The sequence below is a fragment of the Panthera onca genome, chromosome X (assembly GCF_046562875.1).
Source record: "Panthera onca isolate mPanOnc1 chromosome X, mPanOnc1 haplotype 2, whole genome shotgun sequence".
Lineage (NCBI taxonomy): Eukaryota > Metazoa > Chordata > Mammalia > Carnivora > Felidae > Panthera > Panthera onca.
The window spans coordinates 98,539,225-98,545,351 of record NC_138357.1 but is presented as its reverse complement, the minus strand read 5'-3'; positions in this window follow the sequence as shown (position 1 = coordinate 98,545,351).

Below are 6,127 nucleotides of genomic sequence, written 5' to 3'. Positions count from 1 at the left end.
TCAGTGACATATTCCAACAAATACAGTTGCTTCTCTGCTCAGTTACAAAGTCCATCAACCAGTGCTTGGCATAGTCCATAACTGGAAAAATAGATTATGTTCATGTAAGGAAAAAGAGAAATGATTGAAATCAAAGAAAGAAATGTTCTAGAGGAGCAATGTGAACAGAATTTGAAAGTTTTCATCATGGCAACAACAACATTGAAAACACTTGAAAGTCCAATGATGCTTTTGAAGGGGAGCAGAATATGCTGCTCCAAAATATGCCTCTTTGACGTAAGGATTAATCTGAGCTGATAGCTTTGAGAAACTGTAGACATAGGAGAAGCTCTGAACAGAGAAGTTACTTCTTTGTAAGGAAAACCTACATTTATAAAGGATATTTATATCAGAAATGGGTCCTTACCAAAAAGACCGCTATTGGGGCACCTGGGTGCCTAAGACGATTAAGCTCAGGTCATGATCTTGTGGTTTGTGAGTTCGAATCCTGCGTTGGGCTCTGTGCTGACAGTTCAGAGCCTGGAGCCTGCTTCGAATACTGTGTATCTCCCTTTCTGTCCCTCCTACACCCGTGCTCTCTCTCTCTTTCTCTTGAAATAAATAAACATTAAAAAAAAAAAAAAAGGAGAACCACTATTACCACAAATACCTTTTCCATGTGAGAGATTTATATCATGGCAAGGCAACCTTTGTGCATCAAATCTGTCCTCTTTGCACCTTTCCATGAATTGCCCTCAAACTCAGCATCTTTCCTTTGTCTTAAGCTGAAGATGGTATTTAAGGTGGTGATGGGTCACTTGGGGAGTTATTCAGTTTTCCTGGGTCTTTCCCTCGTATATAGGAGGTATACATGTTAGTAAACTTTTGTTTATTTTATTCCTGTTACTTTGTTTTTTATTATGGGGGCGGGAGGTGGAAGGTCTCACCCAGGAAACTGGAAAGGTAGAGAGAAAATTCTTTAGCAAATATTTCAATCACCAAAGAACTTATTAGCTTTGTAAGGGAGAGGTAAATTATCCCTCCTACCCCTCTTGAGTTCTTTTGGCTCTTCTAATAATTAAATGGACAAATGACAGATTAACAGGAGAAAAAATTAATTAGTAATTGATATGATATGATATGATCTCATTGATATGAGACCTAAGAAGGGATGAAAGCAGGCAGCTTTTTATACTTTTTAGACAAATAAATAAATTTTCGAGGAATTAACAAAACAAAGAAATGTAGGTTTGGGTATTCACTAGTGAAGAATCCAAGCAGAGATGGTTTATACAGTCTTCTCAGCTCCGAATTCCCTATCTTAGGTGATAAGGATGTCTCTCTACCTCCTGGTGCAGAGAAGGTGCCTTTCACATTGGGGATTCATTTCCTGCTTTCAGGGGGACAAAGGAAGGTCAGAATGTTCTTTTTGCACTGGTGTTTGTCAGGTAACTTGAATTCAAAATAATCAATATGCCAAAGTGGCATATTCTTCGGTGACCTGCCCTGAACCCTATCAACTATCATCCAAAGAGTTATGAGGACTGGGATAGAATCTCACTCCAAATCAAGGACAAATAATGGCAGGGGAAGCAACCATCAGTTAATTGGAGGAGGGCAATGATAATCACTAAAATCTCAGTGAAATGTTGTGATCAAATAATTGCAATGGTAAGAAATCTGGCTAATGTATCCTGTGTCATAATGTAAATTAGTTAATAGACTAATTGCTATAAAATTTGATGGGCTGATAGTAGTTGGAGGAGATTAGAGGACAATTGGTGAATCAAGGATCTAAGAAAAACTTTAAGAGTGCAGTAGAGCTATAAAAGAGACTTGGAGATGGGTTGTTAAAGAAAGAGGAGGCCCTAGAAAAGAAATGACTAATTTGATCTGCTGTGATGCATCTGTTTCCATGATCCATCATATTAATTACATTTTTCTAACCAAATTATATTCTCTCCTAAAATATAATTAAAGTTCTCATACCCTAGAGCTTCCTTAAAAAATCTAAAGTAAAGGTAAAGCAACAGTGGGTAAATTTAGTTGACACTAAAATAAAAAATTAGATGTCCTACATAAATGGACACTTTGTGATGCAATAGTATCCAGATGTTATGATAGCAAAGGTCAGGAATAACAAGTTTTCAATTTCTGCATTAATTCTGAAGTAATGTTGATAAGGACTCAATATCCTGCAGACAATTAGAACACTGAGATTGAGTTTAAATGAATGGGCTTTAATGATTAGAGTGTCTCCATATCCCTCCCAATGATCATTAAGAAAGAAAAATGTTTTTATGAAGTACATGAGGTTGACTGGTCATGTTTATTATGTGATGGATGACTTAGACTATTTAAATCATCAGGATCTTTGGAAACTAGAAATATGCAAAGAAGAATCTATTAGGTTAACCAAATGATGCAAATAATGTATTATTTATTTTGTAATTAGAAATACAAAATATAATTCATTCTCTGTAATTTAAAAGCTCAGACATTTTCCATTTGTATGGCATTTATCATATACCTCCCTGTAGTTAACATTTGTTATGTTTATGGATTCCCATTGTTATGAGTCCCCATTGCATGTCCCCAGTTCATGGCTTCATTCTCAGCTCTGGATACCTTTCCCTCTACATCCATGATACACTTGGTGGCAATTAGTCTGCTAGGTTCACATAAGTGATCTATTTTTGTAAACCACCTCTGCAAAAAACTTGATTAAGTTTTGTTTCTGTAAATTACATGTCCAGGACCATGGACCTTTCAGGACTTTCTACAGGTAGTTAAGTCAACAGTTTTTTTAAAGTAATGCCAAGTTTTCTGGGATATATTCAGGTGTGTGCCTCTATACGTGTGCATTTATGTGACAGTCACATGTCTATTGTATAACAGGCAGGCTAATCAGAGTACCGTTCTGAACCTCTTCTCCAACACTTAGTAACTTAACAGCTGTTACTAGGAGATTTTCTTAAAGCTTCTCTGCTTCAATTTGTTTTAAACATGAGGAGGCATAAGTTTCTAATGAGGGTTAAATATGAAAATGTACATAAAGTGCTTATTTTTAATACCTGGTCTGTAGTAAATGTTAAGCAATAGATATTAAGGTGTGTATACAGCATGTCATGTGTATATATACATATATACATGTGTTTTAAACGTGTATTTACATATATTACACATGTATATATGTATATATATATATATATATATATATATATATACACAAATGTATAATAAACACCGACATGTACATGTAAAAAGATCAGAGAGAAATTAACCAATGTGTTAATGTAGCTGTGTTTATCTGATGGGAGTTTGTATTTTTCTTTATACTTGGCTGCACATTTCAAATTTCCAGTTTCAAATTTGCAGTTATTACATTTATAATGGAAAAAAAGATAAAGATAAATATTTGTTCACTTTGAAAAAGGTGATCTTGAATTGAACCATCAGAGAGTGTGGTTATAAAGAATAATTTCTTCATAATGAGAGTTTTTAAATACTGGAATAGACTACTAGGTTTATGGAATTCTGCTTTTTGTTGTTCCTTAACACTTTTCACTTTTTAATCCTAATTGAAGTGGAGAGAGTAGACCTCGGGTTTTCAAAGTCCTGACAGCAAGCCTGGTGGTTCTGTGATGACATACAAGTTAACTCCTATTATAGAAGTTATGTTTTATAATCAATAAATAGGAAACATAACTACTAATGTACCTAGAAAATTGATGTGGGCTTTTTTTTAAAAGGTGTTTTCTTCTGGGATTTGATTGATGATAAGGAGGCAGGTGAGCATTTTTTCCCCTCAGATTTAACTCAGATTGGATATACTTCTGACCATAGATATTCAGATTTGACCAGACATATGCCCTTTAGCAAGGAGCATCCACTGAAGAAAACAACCACAGCCTAAAGACAAATGAAGAAAATTATTACAAATGGATACTTGGGTATTTTAAATGTAATTTAAGCCTGACCCCAATCTTATAATTACCACATTTGATCTGGTATAAGTAATACAGATTATAGTTAAAAAACAAATATAGCCTGGGGTGCCTGGCTGGCTCATTCAGTAGAACATGCCACCCTTAATCTCAGGGCTGTGAGTTTGAGTCCCACATTGGGTATATAGATTACTTAAATAAATAAACTTAAAAAAATACAGCCTAATATATAAAGACCAAAGAGATAGTTAGATAAAGTACTTTTTACCAATCTGTTTTTCTGAGCAGGTAAAAAGAATTGAATTCATATGTGTTCTAAAATTCATCGCTGGTTAAAGACCATTAAATGGTTATGAAATTTGTCAACCCTTCTGGTACTGACACTGCTGTTCTTCTATCACCCTTATATTATTTAATAAGAGTATTTGTCATCTTTAGTGCTTATTTGGTAAATCATTTGAGGTTTACTGACCATGGAAGGGCCATATGTAATGCTCATATATAAGTAAATATGTCTATTTCCTGGGATTCTTATGCATACTTTATTTTTAAATGTATTTAATTTTCATTAGTTTAATAGCATAAATTTTGCATTTTGGTGAATTTGCTCTTTTATTTTAATTTATTATTAAATATTTGACACAAATACATACACAGAATATTAAGCACCTATATAACCAACACTAAAAAATGAAGAAATAAAACATTGCCAATATTGTTTTTTTAAGTTTATTTATTTAGTTTGAGAGAGAGAGTGTGTGAGTGCATGTGAGTGGGGGAGGGGCAGAGAGAGAGAGAGAGAGAGAGAGAGAGAGAAAATCCCAAGCAGGCTCCACACTCACCACGGAGCCCAAAACGGGGCTCCATCTCACAGCCGTGAGATCATGACCTGAGCTGAAATCAAGAGTCAGATACTTAAATAACTGAGCCACCCAGGCACCCCATCAATATTGTTTACGTACCCTCTGTACCTCTCCACAATTATACCCTCTCCCCTGGTCACCTTTTCAGAGAAAAGTATTTTCCTGAATTATGTGTTAAATATTCCCATTATATTTTTATGCTTTTATATATGGAGGTGTCCATAAATAATACACAGTATTTGAATGTTTCTGAACTCTATTTTTCTGGAGTTTGACTTCTATGTCAATATTAAGTTACAGCCATCATCCATATTGACACTAGGAATTTCAATTAATTCATTTACTTATATTTAATACTCCATTATATAATTTAGCACATTCTTAATCTGAAAGACACGGACTTTGCTTTCAAGTTTTCTAGTATCACAAAGAGTGTTGCTAAGAGCATTCTATTACATTTCTGTTTTTGCAAACATGTAATTAGGATACATACCCAAAAGTGGATTCAATATGTCAGAGGAAATTGTATATTCAAATGAACATGTTACTGGCAAATGGATCTAAGAAATGTTTCTATCAATTTATTCACCATCAACAATATTCCTTATGAACACCTCTTATCAGGCTTTCTAACCATTCACTCATTTACTTCTCTGGTAAATGATTATTCATGTTGTTAGACTTTTTTTTTGCTATGCGATTGTCTTTTTCTGAAATGATTTTTAGGTCCTTCTTTGTTGTGAATATCAACTGTTTGTTACTTATGTTAACAATAAATACATTCTTTTACCTTTATTGAGTTTTTTTATTTACTCAACATATGGTATAACTTGTTGAATATTCTATGTGTGCTTGAAAACAACATGTGTTCTGATGTGTTGAGTTGTGTTCTATAAACATTAATTATATCCTGTTGGATTATGGTACTGTTTAGTTCTATACCTTTATCTTATATTTTTATCCTCTAAATCTTTGATGAGTTCCATTCTATTACTACTGTTGATCCCATAGAGGTGTTTAAATCCCCAACTATAAATGTGGATTTATCTAAAAGCCCATTCAGTTCTCTCAGATTTTATCATGTTTTTGAAGCTCTTCTGTGTGGGTATACATATCAAGATTGTTATATTTTCTTGGTGGATCAATCCTTTTATTATATAATAGTCTCCTTTGTCACTAATCATTTTCTTTGTTCTGAAGACTTTGTCTGATATTAATATACTTAATCCAGTTGTCTTTTGATTAGCATAATAGGTTTTTTTTATTGCTGCAGTAACAAGTTACCACAAATTTAGTGGCTTAAAATAACACAAAATTATTATATTACCATTTATTTGG